General features: G+C 40.2%; 1 protein-coding gene and 2 long non-coding RNA genes across 5 annotated transcripts in view; 2 read left to right on the top strand and 1 right to left on the bottom strand.

Annotated features, from left to right (window-relative positions):
- Positions 1-16,152, bottom strand: part of LOC140668529 (uncharacterized) — a 112,222-nt gene that overhangs the window by 16,120 nt on the left and 79,950 nt on the right. The window contains exon 2 of the long non-coding RNA XR_012047191.1: positions 8,831-9,174. This is a non-coding gene — a long non-coding RNA (uncharacterized lncRNA). The remainder of the gene's footprint in view (positions 1-8,830; positions 9,175-16,152) is intronic.
- The window catches only part of LOC140668527 (uncharacterized), a 253,644-nt gene that overhangs the window by 162,719 nt on the left and 74,773 nt on the right, over positions 1-16,152 (top strand). The gene's annotated exons all lie outside the window — the stretch shown is intronic.
- LOC140668528 (uncharacterized) lies at positions 3,699-5,505 on the top strand. Its single transcript, XR_012047190.1, has 3 exons — positions 3,699-3,783; positions 4,443-4,700; positions 4,945-5,505. It is a non-coding gene; the product is annotated as an uncharacterized lncRNA (long non-coding RNA).

The following is a 16,152-nucleotide window of genomic DNA, read 5'->3' as shown; positions in this document are numbered from 1 at the left end:
CTCTTTTCTCCTCGTCCTCGCGCATCTCTCTTCTCGCAATATCCTCCCTCACCCCTGCTTCCTCCCTCCCTCCCTCCCTCCCTCTCACCCGTATTCCCTCATTCTCGTCTACACGCGCGCGTCTCCGTGTCGAACGTATTAAATTTCATATATCTCCTCTCCCTTCGCGAGAGAGGCCCACACTCCCACGATTCGCAATTGCTCGCATTCCCCGCAATCTAGAAATCTAGATCACTATTAATTTTATATCCTTCTCTTATGACTCCCCCCCTCCCCATCGCCTCTCTGTCATCGTCGAACAGCCGGCGCGCTTGCACAATTGTATATTAGCGAGATGTTGCTCCTCGAGCTACAGAATAATCGTTAGTAACTAAAGTTGTTCAAAGGTTTATCTGATTTTCTTTAAGTGCGCGCGGAAAAATTGTGGCCTCTCCGCGAAACAACGATGCTTTCGTTATTACCTTCGTTACGTAACCGTCTGCTTGAATCAAGAGAGATGAATAAATCAAATATAAAATCTGCGTTTTTAAATAATTGCTGGTTTAAAAAAATTTCAATATTTTTCTGCACAGATACAATTTCTGAAAATATCTTGTAAATGTAAATTTCGGAAAATCTATACCAACAATAATTTGGATTTCCCTTTCCACGCTATGTCTCGAACGTGACGATGAGAAACGAAAAAAAGGACCAAGTTTCAGATAAATCTCTCGCAATGTGTTCCGATAGCGAAACGGAGTTGGACGAAACTCGGTGCATCTTAGACGATAAAAGAAAATGTAAGCTCCTTCGACGACGTCGAATCGAAGGGGATGGTTCAGCGAGAGCGAAGCCGGAGACAAAGTAATTTCAGCCATCTGGAGAGTCTTAATTAATGAGATATCTTACTGTCCCACTTCTTTCCGGCGCGCTGGTGTGCCGACCGATTAAGCAAATATGTATCTTTCTCTCGGTCGCATGGCCGACGGAGTAATTATAATCGGTATTCGTTATCGCGCCACGCCCGAGTAGATTCCGCGCGCTACGTACATAATTATTAAGTTTTCATGGGGGAATAAATATATCGAAATTTATATCTCCGACCACGAAGAATGCCGAGACGCTATGCTAAAATATCGCGCATGAAAACGAAATGAAATCAATATATCGAATCACTTAATTAGTTGCGGATAATTGGATAACTGGTTTTAAATATCCTGTCATTTAACAACGATATAGAAAGTAACCGCGAAGGAAGTTGTTTTTATTCATGATTGTTGCCAAAATGTGTTATTTTACACTAGAAGACTGATCGTTGCGATATACCCAAGTACTGCATTCTGTTGAGTACGTTAATAATTGCATTTCAATTTTATTTTTTCATAAAATGCTTACTTATTAATTATGTTTTTAGTAGAAAGCACGCCTTGTTATAAAAATTAATGTGCAAAGCATATTTGGATTATTTATTATAATAAAATGTTCCTGCTCTGTACAAATACTAATCTTTTATCTCGTTACATGTCTGCGTGTGCAGTAGCAACAAGAGAACAATAGTATCGTGAATGTCGTTCTTGAAGAATCTAAATTAATTTACATAAATGTTGAACAATTTAATTTGGACATCTACAAATGTACAGTTTCTCTTCATATTTTCTCTTAATTTTGCTTACTTTTGTCTCATGAAAAAACTCTCTAAACAAAATAAGCTGAATCGTATTACCGCTTGCTTTAAAACGCAATAAATAAATCTGCTCTCTTTAGATTAATTTTATTCAGTTTTCGAGCACTTGTATGATAATATAAATGTCGTAAACGTTTTGATTATTGCGTCCTAATATTTGTTCAATTTATGAAGAAAAGATTAAACGTTTCCATCATGAAAAATGTAAAATAAATGACAAAATTATTAAGGTAAATAGTATCAAAATTATATCTTTGTCTCTGCATGCGAGATATATATGCGAGAGCAGCGACAATCAAAGGGAACGAAAGGATGAATAACGTGGGACGGGCAAAGGAGGCGGATACAGGACAATGAAGAGAAACCGACAGAAGAAAGGAGAGAGAGAGAGAGAGCGAGAGAGCGAGACTTAAGAGAGACGCATATGCATGCATACAATGGTGTAGGAACGTCCGTCCAGCCAAGGATGCATTTTATAGGTCCGATGCCTTTTATAGTCCACAAGACTGCTGGGGCTCTAAAGAGACTGCTGCGATGAGGAATCCCGTGCAATTAAACGCTTATTGCTTGCATATCTTCGAATCGATCCGCCACTAAAATGAGTATTGGCGCTGGTAGTAAAAGCTCCTAGATAACCGATGACACTGACCACCGACCGCCTCTCGATACTTGGATTTCGAGCAACGTGACGGAGGCTGCAGCGACGAAATAGCCTCTCGAAAAAAAAAAAAAATTAGTGACGACCAACCGAACAAACTTGTATGGTTGAAATATCATGTCTACAAAATAATGCGGACAGTACTTTTCATTTACGATTTCAGCTTAAATGTAAAATTAAAGTAGTTAGTTAATTTAAAGTTAATTTTTGCAGCGCAGATATTTAGCATGATATATTAAGCGAATTCTATGTTATTTTTTTAAAATTACATTCTTGTGAACAAAATGTATCTTTTCATCTCTTCATCTGTTTTCTTGTAAATTTTCTCCTAAAGCACAGAATTTTTCTATATCGAAAAATTCTGATGCTACTCAAACCCATTGCTACTTTGGCAAGAACGAGAGCTGCCAAAAAGGACTGTAAATATTTTCTTGGCGGACTATGTTCCCAACGAAGTGGTTGATTTTATGATTTTATGGGTTCAATTTTATGAAGCTGTCGATTAGATTCACGATACCGCTTTTTATACTCGTTTCGTTTTTTATATTAGATAAAGAAAAAAAAGAATTTTCATAGAGGTTGCGCGCGCGCGAAATCTGATTGATTTTATTACTTTATGAAATGGTTCTATCGCAAAATAATTTTCGTAAAATCAATATCACGCATCTGTCACATAATTAATGGTATGCAATATACATTGCATTACCATTAAAGCAATATTTCGTAGCGTCTTGAGTCGACTCATAATAGAGAAAAGAGAGACTAGCTTATAATTAAATCAACTTAATGTACGTGGTGATCGTAATGCAAAAAGAGCTGCCGCGACTGAAAGTTAAAACAATTAAAACAATACGCGATGCGACAGTTCATATACCGCCAAGCTCCTTAATTTCTGCCGTTCTCTTTAGCGACTCGCTCGTCAAACAAGACGGTCACGGTACAATCCCCTTCCCGCTCTTCCGAGACACAGCGCCACTTCCATCTGCCAAACGTTCTATCGTGCCATCCGAAGCTGCGACTCGTCGAGCTTTAGTCAGCACGGTGCTCATTGCTACATTACTAATTTCCGCCCTCGGCCTCGGCCGTTCATATTGCCCGTGATACACGTACACGAGGCGATGCCATATGAGCGCAATCAAGCGTGCACAGTGTGTCGGTGCTGTCCGCGTGCGAGAGATAATGCGTCCACCTACAAACTAATCTATTAGGCGCCATCTCTCTGACTGCTCACTTACATCGGTCTGTCCGGCCCCGCCGTCTCTCCTCCTCGCTCTCATTGCCCTCCTCCACCTTCCTCCGCTCTTTGCCACCGAGGCTGCGCTCGCCTACCGGAAGCGCACCGATGCCGGACACCCACGCGCGCGTTGATCGCGTATCCGACGCGTATCAGCGAGCTCGGACGGAGAGACTGTGGACCGACTGACTGGCATTGGACTTGAGAGATTCGCAAGTGATTTTGCAAGTACGAATGTTAAATTATCTCTAAACTAGATATATATAAAAGCAAATATATAGACTATAGACTGCACTTTTTTAGGTAAAGATATTGTAATTATACATATATAAGGGCAATTCTTGTAACTTATATAATATATATTTCGTTCTTGATTATATATTTAAAATTCTCGACCAGATTAATTGTAAAAATAAAACGGAATGCGGGAAATAAATTGGCTTAGATTTTTAACAATTTTAATACATATGTAATATATGTATGTATTCTCTAGCGTGATGTGAATAGAAGATATTTCAGAGGTTTGAATGTACTTTATTCAAGATTGAGGAATCGCATAGCATATAATTGCATAGCTTCCAGGAAAACGCGTACTGGTAATATCTATCGTTCCCATAAATTTCCGTCGAATCGACACCGCACATACAGTAGGCATTTTGTCCTCGACATGACGAGACTCAATGAGAAATACGCGCGTTACGCGCTATTAGACCACTACCGGTCGGAGAACGCTTCGAAAAAGGATGTAATTCGCGAATGTGTCGTCGCGCCATCGTATCATCTAATAACGAACATCCGAGTCGACCCGTTGACCGAATGTAGTCCGTCAATGATGCGTCGTATAGTGTGAGCCGTTGAAATTCATTATTCTCAATTCTCGTAAACAGGCAGTTATAAATTATTCAGGCCGAATGCCCCGCCACGTTGGGATGACCTAAGCGGTCGGATAGCCGCTAACTGCCGGTAAATTAGCCAATTGAGGACTTCGAGTATCCGCGGATATCTTATTACACACTTGGCAGCTACAGCTACATGGCGCCCGTGCGATATACATAATCTTCTTCTTCTTCCGCACGTCAACGAGATCATTTTGTACACTTAAGGTCGCGGCTAATGGAATCAAAGAGATAAATAGAAATTATCACGTAGGTATATATAAATTAATCTGACAAATATATATATATATATATATATATATATATATATATACATACTTTTTTTTCTTTTAATATGCATACATCGTCCATTTGAAAATATCATGATATATTAAAATTAAAGTGTCATAAAAAAAACAATATAATAATATATATTAAAAGAGAAAAAAGGCTCAAAGATTAAGATCTCTTTCCTTGGGTCCCTCACCTCTTCTGCCATTTGCCTTGAGTTTAGAGTTGCCTCTACTAGAAGCGCAAGAAGAGTGGGCTTACCTCATAAATCGTAATATATTAAGCAAGACGAGACACACGAAAATGAGCGACCCAGCCCGCAGGTGAACACAAAAATAATTAACTGCCGGATCCGCAGAGGTGGTTTAGAATCGGATTCGTGAGAACTTCCTCGCGGAGGACGGTTTGGCGAAAGACACCTCGACGATGACGATTCGTCTCCGCTGCGTAATGGCAGCGGTGGCAATTCGTGAAACCGGTAAGCAAATTTATTCTCCCATAGACCGACATCTCTCGAATTGCGTCCGGCCGTGTCATTACTCCCTTTCACGATCCTTGTTAGCGAAAGATTCCTGGCCCGCACGCGTGAAGCATGGATCTTGTAATAAGACGGACACGTAGCCAACCGAGTCGACGACATCGTAAGAACACGAATGTACAATTTATTTTTTTGTGCACCGATTATTACCGCTATGTGTTGTAGTCTTCCTTAAACTTTTAATTATATCTCTCCTCGCGATTGTCACGTTTGTATCGAAAAACATAAAAAAAATCACATTTTTAATATTAATATATTATCTTCTCTTAAACTATGCCATTTATAAAGACAGTTCTCTTTTTCATCATTTTTTTTATTTTATTTCTTCTTCTTTTTTATCAAACTTTCATTAATAAATGTTGCGAAAATAATATTTCTTCTATATAAATATAATATTTTATTAATTACCACATTATCAATATAACTATAATATAATGTAAATGAATCATTCTCGATAGAAAAGAAAGGAGCGCAACAGTTTAATAGACACATTCTTTTTAATTACAAAGCACCTTACAAGATAGGATGTCCGTAATTCTCCAGGCGGAAAAATTTTTCCTCCGTTTTCTCTCATTCCGTGGCAATTTTATCGCGCGCATAGACTTAAATTGAAGCAGTTGCTCTCCGTAAGTGAGTGACTAAGGAAGAGAAAGGACTCCTCTCCTTCCTTGAACGTCTGGCTAGGAATCGCGGTGCGAAATGAACTCGAGCATAACACATCCTTGTGTATTGTCGGACGGATGCTCGTCGCTTAACTCGAAGAGACGACGGACCATGGTGAGAAAGAGAAGGCGCCATTATCGTAGCTCAAAACCACGAACGCGGCGCGACAAATCAAATCTGCGCGCTAAGCGACTGAAAACAGGACGAATAGACGAAAAGCGGCGGGAAGCGGTGAGAAAGGGTTTGGGGAGATCCAAGAGAGATGCATACTCTCACACAGAAATCGTGATATAGAATGCCACTGGAATTTCACCGGATGCGCGGCACTTCTCTACGAACCATTGAACAGCCATCGCTGTGTGTCGCGATGTTCAATGAGAGGGGACTTTCATTTTAATGCACGTTCAACGAAATGGCAGATTTGTATACGCACGGTAATACTGTAAATAAAGATGATTTTTTGCAAATATATCGTCCATAGATACGATTCTCCTAATCCATTTTCACGAATAAACGACTATTAGATTTGATTGCACGCATACGCTTTAAAAGAAATTTTACGTCACTTTATTATCTCGCGCATTCTTGCATCACGATAGGATCATTAATTTCTGCCGCCGGGTAACTTGTCTAAAAAGTCACGGCGATGACGTTGATTATTTTCGTTCTAAGGTACTGATTATAATAAATGGATTACAAGAGATTTTTATTTGCTCGCGAATGAAAAGTTTCCCATAAAATCTGGTTACAACCGCGTTTAAAATATTAGCGAGATCTCACGAGGTCACATTCTTTGTCTTTCCGTTCGAACGACACGTGAACTTCTCGGTCGGTGCCCCTGGCCTAGACATGGCACGACATGGCAAAGCGAATATTATTATTAATGCGCGCGTGAGAGCAGAACGGTCAGGAATGCAAGTTAAAAAGTACAACTTGCCGTATGACAGATAAGCAGAAGCCAAATTCGCAAGAGCTACTGAAGCCGTAAAAGTTGTGTCTTGTACATCTGCCCTCTACGTCTACACGACGTCTCCACCCCCGCCTATCCTTCTGCGCTGCATCCCGTTGGCCTGACATTATGTTTCTATAATATGTTGTAACAGCGATCTCTCGTGTACGACCGACACGAGCCTGGGTTTAGACGGGCGATCTACGACCGACTTTTCTCGGCGAAAAGCTCGGGTAACGACTTCCAAGACAGTCATGACGCCGTAGCGACACCCGCGACGCTTTTAACCTGCCGGAATAATAATAACCGGGCGGTAATCGCGCTTAATGCTCGTCGAGGGTTCGCGAGTTAAAAGGAAAAAGATGCATACTGTATGCACGCATACGCGCGCGCGATATCTTCTGAGCGGGAAGAAAAATAAGATTGATCGATTAGATTTATTTTATTATTTTACGCGAGAAAATATTCACCAATTATTTTCGGATATCTGTATCTGAGGAGTGAAATAAAAATAGGCAGGATATGATCGGGGTTGTTCTTTTTAAATCTGCTTTCAATAACAACTTTTAAATATATACATTAATTTAATTTATAAAGTTCACACAATTCTCTTCAAAAGTTAATTTTTAGCACTTAGCATAATAAATATAGACTATACAATTGATGAATTAAGACTTTATTTAAGACCGTAATAATTAAAAATTAAGATTTTATATAACTGTGAGACGATCAGACATGTATTAGCTTAAAATATTTCTAAAAATGTACTACACACCCAACCATATCACGTAATAATTCAAAATTAGATATAAATTAATTAACTTTGTTAGAAAATTTTATCATTACTTGACATAAAAATGAAACAAAATTTAGAATAATTATCAAATCTTGTATGTATATGCGCGCGAGAATATTATTCAATTAATCCAATATAGTAAAATAAAACTTATTGTTAGTCTTGTTCTAAAAGTCGACCTTTTCAAAATTATTTATAAAATAAGAAAGTTAGAAAAAAAATTAGTATAAGATTTTGCTGATCTATAAAATGTGTCGGATGTTTAGAAATCCTATACTAAAAAAAAATCACTAAATTAAACTTCCGACATTTATCTACTTGTATAATAATTCAGGAGCAAATTTCGCGTGAGAAGAATTATTTTGTTAATAAATTTTTCTCGTCTGTGTCATCATCTTGTACACGTGTTTCAATTATCTCGATATTCATCGGCGTTTGTCCGGCGCCAACTATCGGTCGACAACACACTGTTTACGCACCGCGTCGCGGGTTTCCGGTGAAATCATAACGCGGCCGTCTCTACGCGGCGCGAACAATCGCGCGGCCATAGTTAACACGGTCGAACGAAGTTTCATAGCAGTGAGCGGCTAATGTCCCAGCCGAGCACTGTCGCCTCGATTAAGAAGCGAGCGACGAGGACACGTGACAAATGCCGCCGCGACTAAAAGCGAGAAGGGAAGAATATAAAGATATAGAAATAAAGAATGTACGACATTAAACTTTCGAACGAAGAAACCGAATAAAAAGATGCGTTTTTTCCCCCTAACAAAGAAAAAATAGTGAGAAAAGGATTTCCACGGATTATAATTTTTATAATGAAAGTTTGTGTAATTACATTAAATCGGGCATCTACCTCGAATTAATAAAAATAAAAAATAAAAAAAAAACTTATATTCTTTGTCCCTCCAATTGTATCGAGAAATATCGCACAGCAATATTCCGCTTACAATCAAAGATATGTATCTGTCAATCTTCAATAATTGTATTTAGCATGGTATAAAAAGAGGCAGAATTTCAAAAAAAATTATCACAGCTTCTCAGGCGTTGAGAAAAGTCACCGTTCACGCCTGCACGCGGAGACGAGCGTAATTTACAGAGGCCGGAAAGAGCACGGTGTTACTTATGAAAAACAGTTATAAAAATCAAGCATCCGTCATGCGTACCGGCGTATGATGGCCGAGGACGATGACGATGACAAAGTGACGCACACGAAACCGCTCGATCCCCTTCGGCTGGCAAACATCGTCGTGATCGTCGTCGTCGTCGTCGTCGTCGTCGTCGTCGTCGTCGTCGTCGTCGGTGGCGTCGGGACGTGACGGTTCGCATAATCGTGACGGACGTGATAATCGCCGAGATGCGCCGTCGTCACACCTCGTGCATCGCTCGAGCTGAGCGCTCACTTACAATTATCAGTTGGACGATGTCCGCTGCGCACGTTTTCCCGCCAACGCCCGCTTCATGATTCAGACAATGGTCGAGATGAGCGGAAATTGCAGCTTTGACGTACCTGTTGGAAAAAATGACAATAGTTATTTTTAAAAAGTATGCATATATAAAAAATAAAAAACGATTAAATAATAATAATAATTATATTTTTTTGTTATAAATATATGTGTATGATTACATCTCTTTCTCAGCGCTTAGATTATTATTAAATTAGTAGGATTATCATTTCATCACGCGTAATCTTCACGTGTCAAAATTGCGGCGCGGACGCAAAGCACTTTCTCTTTAACGCGTATTATTCATAAGGAAAGAGAATTTTATATGACGATTAGAAGACAATTTGAAGATTGCTAAAGCCAAAGACACGAGATGACGAGAATGTCGCGTTGTGTCGCGCTCGAATGTTCGCTTCAGCATCGCGGCTCGCAAGAGCCGCATGCCGTATCTAATAGTGAAATAACTCAAATAATTCAAAAGGAGTTATGCGAATGCCTTATCGTCCTGACGCTTTGTATTACCCATCCCGACGGTGCCTTGGGAGGATGAAGAAGGTGAAGGCAGTGGCGGCGGCGACAACTGTGGTGGCGAAAGAGCTCCAGTGGTGGGAGCGTATTTTTAGAATGATCTATGTCTTCGTTTGATTCCGAAGATTTCGCTCTCCCGGGACCAGCCAACCGAGTGTCTTAACGGGATCTTGTTACGGACCTGACGGCGCGTGTTTTCGGATTCCTGTAGGTCGGTTTTGTCCTGGGACAGACGTGTTATCGCTATCACGAATCTAATACTTCTCGCCTCTCCTTTCTTTTCGTTCTGCACGCTGACAAGATGGCCCGTTAGATTCATGCCAATCTAGATTACCGGCTATCTACCTCTCTCCTCTCCTCTCCTCTCCTCCCTCTCGTCCCACCTCGCTATTTTCCGTATTAAGTAGCTCGTTGAGCATATATACTTCTTATCCATCACGACCGCTTCTTCGTTAAAAGTGGATATTTATCATTCAAATGTGCAAGATTGAAAATCTCATTGAACATCTCGCTGAGCGCGATCATTGACTTGAAATGTAATTATTTCGTCCGTTATTATATTTTCCAATTTCGGTAAGGTAAGCCACAAGTGAGTCTGAGGATTGATTACTTGCTCCGGAAGCATAAAGATTCCCGTCTGATATGTCTGTCACTGGTATTCATGTCACTTTTAATCGAATCTTTGAGACGAACCTGAATATGGAATCGGATGATTAATAAGAATTAACGTGACAGACCGAATTAAATTAGGAACATTGATTAAAAGGTGTGCCAGCGACTCTGAAATTATTCTTAGAAGAAGTACGAAAAGATGTACTTTACATGTATTGCAGATGTACTGTACATATACAAAATAAGTATTGTCGAAGATTGAAATATTTAATGAACGTAATTTTCACGCTTTAACAGGACAGGAGATTACATTGATTATAAACGTATATTTTAACTACAAAATGTAAGACCTCGCGTGTCAATTATTTATAAATGCACAGAATGTAAAATTTTAAACCATTTTATTATTAAATAAAAAAATCATTTGTAAATCTTACTGTCACTTATAATTTCGACGTTTCTCAAGACATTAAAATTTTCAACTTTTTGTCATATTTTGTCAATTTTCATCATATTTCTTTAATATTTTTTTCATGTAATCAATAAAATTTTGCTCGCTTATTGTTGAATTCTTAAATGATTGAGATTATTAAACGTCAGTATATTCAATTGTTCGAAACATGTATCTTAGCGAATCAGTAAATTGTTAAGATCAAACAAGATCGCGCCTAGACGAATCATGGCCCAAGATTTCAAGTTAGATCCTCAGTAGATTGGACTTTGAGTCGACTCGCACGCGAAGCATCATCCCTCGCAAATTATCCCGCGAGAGTTCCACTCGGTGGGCATATGTACTCACACAATCGTTCACCCATCCGCAGACACGTACACACACACACACACACATATATATATATACATACGTATTCACGGCGTGCCACGGCGACCAAGTAGAAGGAAAAAGGAAGAGGTCCACGCACACGAACGCGAGGAAAAAGGCAGCGGAGGAAAATAATAAGAAAACGAAGCAAAATCGCCTCGCCGCCGCGCGTCTTGCACGACGTGCTATGATCAAGATCGCAAGATCTAACCGGCGGGCATGGTGCTCATTCGACGTGCTATATTTATCGGTGATCTTACCAAGAGTTTTCCGACCCCTTACTGGTCACGCGTAGGAGGATCCTACACTGCCTCGATATTGCGATTCTCCCTTTCCTCCCTCCCCCCTCCCCACACACACACACACACACACACACACACAGACATTATATACCGACATATAAGCACAATTATATTTATAATACTGCCAGAGAGGAGTGAAGGGCCGCGGAGGGGAGAGGGGAAGGAGGATGGAGGAGAACTCACACGCGCGCGCGAGAACAATGCGCGCATGAGTGCCTCCTCGTCTCTCCATCGTGCTCGTCGTGCGTGAGCAAGCGCGGGTGCATGATTGTGAAGGATGCGCTGTATGTGCACGGGAACGCTCATTAACGCTTATCAATAATTACGTTTCTATATTTATCACATAATAAGCAAGTCTATCTCGCCATTAAGCGGCGTTCCCTGACGGCTGCGAGGTATACGAGCCGCGCAGGGACATGGTCTACTTAGCTCGGCCATGTTACGGAACGCCGCGACTATCCGAGTTTTTCCGAACCGACCGCTGGTAGAAAATTTTTCCCAGAACATTAGGCGTTATTCCTCCGCGTCTTTTTCTCTGCGTTGCCAAAATGCTAACAATAAGATATATATCTCTCTCTATCACGCTAGTGCATGGTGCAATGGCGTAAAATATATTCCAGATGAAGATTAGTTGATAATTTGTTTCGATTACACGAGAGATTTATCTTTCCGATGGAATTTTCTAAATATAGATAGATAAAAAAAGAAAACAATATTATATAATAGAATTAATTATTAATTAATTGAGAAATATATATTAAATTATTTATATATATTAAAAATATATATAAATATTTATTTTCTTTTTGTATGAGGAATTATTAAAACGCTTCATACATGTATATTATATGTTAGCAACAACGAAAATGAAAATGTGTTTCATTATATTTATTGTAGACATTTATGATTGAAAACACTTTATCAATGCGAGAGTCACGTAAAGACACGCAAACTTTGTCATTAATGACTAATAATTATGGCGAATCAACCAAGCGTACTATAATCCTTGTGATGGAAGGCAACATTGTATAAGATTATAATGGGTAGCTAGTAATAACTAGCGCTAACGGAACGCACTTGCCAGGAAGATAGTAATCGTACATATGTACATGCTCCATTTTAATCGGAATGCGCGTACCAATGATTTACTCTGTTGTCTACCCGTCATTTCCCTTCTTAAGCATTTATCGACAAACTTCATCGCCATGGGAAGATTTTGGCATTGACTATGCGAATTCCGTATGATTAAGGTCACTTTGTGTGCGTGCAACAATTATAGATTATACTTTACTAAAAATAGATAAAAGATAGATATTTCGCGAGAGTGAAAAGTATGATTCGTATTCTACATACTTGTCAAGCAAGCGAGCAGTTTTTTTCGCAAAAATCTTGTTTGATCGATCAAACTCTGATTTTCCGAGCTAATTATCCCGTTTCGACGTGAAAACGACGTTAATGGCCGTCGAGACAAGCTTTTCTAAGGGGACGCGATCCACCCCCCCCCCTCTCCCACGCCTTCGTTAGCTTCTCCGCACGAGCTGGTGCGACATAGACGACACGATGGGAGGAAGGAGATACGAAGAGAGGAAGGTGGCGAGGGCTGTTTCGCCCGGTATATTAATTTAATTCTTTGGATACCCGATAGATGATGGGAGGAAAGGCGATGGGCGGGGGTGGGTCTCGCCCAGTTTGAATATTCATAGGAAAGAGGGAATAGAGATCGGGTGTAATAGAATTTAAATTAAGGAAGGGAGGTCGGCTGAAACTGTATGGAGAGTTCCATAATATGATAATGCGCCTTCTATCGATATATTCCTACGGCCGGCCGTTCCACCGGGAGCTCGAAAATAGCTCGAGAAATTGTCGTTCCGTTGATTGACCCCCTGCACCGAATGCTACGCTTCGGGATCAACCCTCCCATTTGTCGCACCATCGACTTTTATGGCTTCGCGTATGAAGTTTGTAAACAGCTCGCACAATACACTTAACGGCAGGATTTTTGCAAAACTTTTATTTGCGTCCTATACCGCGTAAGTGTAACGATTATATATTTTGTTGCAAATCAAATATACTTAAATGATGAACTCAAAAATTTACGATTATACAGTTTTGTTTCGTCATCATGTAATCTTGCTCTATTTGATAATCATGTTACTTGAATAATAGTTATTTAAATAAAATTGTACTTTTTTTATTTCTAATTCTCACGCGTTATTGTCGTGGAATTTTACATATATTTACATATATATATTATATATTACTTTCACAAAGAGTCAATGGTGTTTCGACAACAACAATGCGCGAGAGAAGGTTACTTCATAAACGTAAGACCGGAGCGCGTCTGCAAGGATTCGTTGGTACGAGGAACTTTTAATACGACTCCGAAGTTAAAGTCCACCTTTACCACCTTGAATCTTCTACTTTCGGCCTTTTCCACCGACAAGAGAATCTCCCTCTGATTCTCTGCCCCTCGGCGCTCCTTAACGCCCTCCGTTCCTCCCCCGCCGTCCCTGCGGCGTCAAAGTCCTTCGTACCTTGCTCATTCGCTCGAGACGTCTCTAATCGTAATCGTCGTGGAGTGTTAATGTTCCCGTTAACTCGGCTGAGGTGTTTAACCTTGTTAACTCTCGCTCGTGCACGGCGCCGTGCGAACACGCATCTCTACTTCTTGGATACGCGGTGGATAGGTAATCGGTATACCCGTGTCGTTTTTCTTCGTCTTTCTATCCTCACTCTCACCTTCGTGATAAAAACGCACATAATTGCGGACAGTAAAAGTTAATTTATGGCCATCTAATAACATACTGAAACGATATTCTCTCCGATCTTTTTAAAATAGATTTAAAATTTGATTTTCGTTAATTGAAATATTTGAAGGATTAGAAAAATTTATGAAAATATAATATTCAAAAATAAATTTCAGATGAATAGAAATATATCTGAAAATTATCTAAATAATGCGAGGGAATATTTTCTAATTTAAAAATGTCTTTAATTAGCAAAAGCTCGTATATAGAAGTTATATATCAACTCGTTGCAGCTCTCGCGGTCGATGTCGCCTTCGTCCGTAACACAGGTAAGTAACTCAAGTGGGAAGTTATATATATATATATATATATACGTGCGGAAAAGTGACTGCAAAGTTTACCTCGAAGCGACAATCAGTTAAACAGTTTCCTGCGTTCACCGCGATCGCCGTCGTCGCCGGTTCTGTGTTCGCCCCTGAACCTCGTACCGAACTCTACCTCGCGCTCTAGTCACGGCGGATCGAGAAGCGCGCGAAGAAGGTGGGGTAGATCGGCGTCGCGGATAAGCGAAATAAAAGTTACACTCTCCTCATTGTTCGCGGCAGCTTCTAATTACGCACATGAGCCGTATGCGTGCATCGGTAAGCGACCGCACGGTTGTGTGTGTTGGTATCCGTATCCCTTCCCCCGTGCGCGGTATCTCGGACGTTGCTTCGCTTTTTAGATACGCTCGCGCACATTTTCTCGTGCGCGTGTACGTTGCATCGCGATGCGCGCCGCGTCAGAAATTTACGCGCAAGCTGTTAAGCTCGAGACTTTATAATGTCGCCGCGAGGCAAGTAAAGTGAAATTCGATTGCATATTCAGCACAATCTAGAACAATCGCAAGAAATACATGTCTTTGGTACGTCAGCGTCAAGAAATATTGCTTTCTAACGATGCTGCCTGTCTGCGTATTCGATATGGTGACAGGCAGCAAAAAGAAAGATTTAACGTTGAAATGTATAAATAAATATGTGTCACTTATCTGTTAAAACATAATGTCGCTGATATATCTTTTGGCACGATGGCGTAATTCAACGAAACACGAGTATCTTGCTTCCAATAGAGACGCTACCGAGAACGGCGCATATCCGTCGTCGTCTGTAAATTTGCTCCACGACGGAGATAAAAACGGCACGATGATGCATCTCCACACGGTCAGTCGCATACTCGAGCCGAGTTAAGCTCGTTATCGGATGCAGATCGGAGAGAAAAGAGTGCGCGAAAGAAGAGAAACTCTTGGCGTTGAACGGGCGTACCGAATCCTACGACGTCCCTAAGACATTTCCACGAGGGTCTCGAGATGATTTACCGGGCCTCGTCATAAAACGGTACCGCCGTTCCACGCACGGGAGACACAAGAGAAGTCTGATTATCGCTGGAGATTCGCGCACAAAGGGGGCCTCTCCTCGCGCTGGAAGGGCCCCGGAGATTTAGATATTTACGCAGGAAAGGGACAGCGCAGACGAGTCCGTGTCGCGACTCCGCGATCAGGTTCATTGTTGAAGGATCAAGACGCGGGATGGGCCCTAAATCAGCTGGAACGAACTCTCGACCATCTCGAGTCCCGTCGCATTCCGCGTTGTGAAATAAGAGCCAGTCGACAGGACTTGCTTTAGTCAAATTTCAAGAAACTTTTTATCGCTCGTTTTGCATGTACTCAAATATATAAATTAAATTAGAAAATAAAATTAATATAGTTTTATATTAATAATTTTTTTTTTTTTTTTTTTCAAAAAGATCCAAAATAAATTTCTAAGAATATTTCTCCTTCTTTGACTTTTGAATAATATGAAAAATAAAGATATTAAATATCAATAACATAAAACGTACAAATGCGTATTAACATTTTCGATTAAATAAAATATCTATATCTATATTTAACGCAGAAATGATTATTCGTCGGAATTATTTGTTCCTGTCGCAGAGTCAATCACGCTCGAATTCAAACGTCTAACTTACGAGGTTCTTACGAGCGCCGTAAGTCAAGAC

This window comes from Anoplolepis gracilipes, chromosome 8, assembly GCF_047496725.1.
Source record: "Anoplolepis gracilipes chromosome 8, ASM4749672v1, whole genome shotgun sequence".
Lineage (NCBI taxonomy): Eukaryota > Metazoa > Arthropoda > Insecta > Hymenoptera > Formicidae > Anoplolepis > Anoplolepis gracilipes.
Note: the sequence above shows the minus strand (reverse complement) of the source record. Positions and strands in the feature narration are given on the sequence as shown.